This window comes from Anarrhichthys ocellatus, unplaced genomic scaffold (genome assembly GCF_004355925.1).
Source record: "Anarrhichthys ocellatus isolate YVR2014 unplaced genomic scaffold, GSC_Weel_1.0 scaffold5, whole genome shotgun sequence".
NCBI lineage: Eukaryota > Metazoa > Chordata > Actinopteri > Perciformes > Anarhichadidae > Anarrhichthys > Anarrhichthys ocellatus.
The window spans coordinates 14,561,503-14,562,178 of record NW_022280035.1 but is presented as its reverse complement, the minus strand read 5'-3'; positions in this window follow the sequence as shown (position 1 = coordinate 14,562,178).

Below are 676 nucleotides of genomic sequence, written 5' to 3'. Positions count from 1 at the left end.
GAGAGAGAGAGAGAGAGAGAGAGAGAGAAAGATAGAGGGAGACTTTAATTTAAGGTCAACATGGAATTAATAAGCCTGGACCCCAACATATTTATTAGCGCAGATAAAGAAAAGAGCTGCTGAAATGGATCATATAAGCATATCAACATGGTTATTATTAATACATTAAAACGCCATGTCAAAAATAAGATACATTATCCAGAATAGAGCAGATTTAAACATATTTTGTTTGCAATATTTCACAAATTATTCGTAGGCCTATTAAAAGCCTCGCCGTCAGAGGTTATTTTAATATATACTAGACAATGGTGAGTTTTCTTCTGCATGTACTCAAAGTTTATAAGCTAAAATAAATCAAACGAATAGAAAAAAAATAAAAAAAATCCCTCTTAAACTTAAAAAAACAAAATAGGGGTATACGTTGTTTCACGAAGAATTACTGAAATATTTAAAAAAGAAAGAAAATGCAGAAGGAATTAGACGATGCCAATACTGCTGTAATACGTTTAAACAGACTTAAAGAGTGGTGAACAAACGAAAATAAACATCAAACAGCTCAGCTGCTCTGTTGCATTTTTCATTCACATCTGCAGCAAACGGGGAAATGTCGGGTCTTTACCTGCACATCTATTTATCTGATCATTGCCATTCAATTTGTGTGACCAGGCAGAAATTA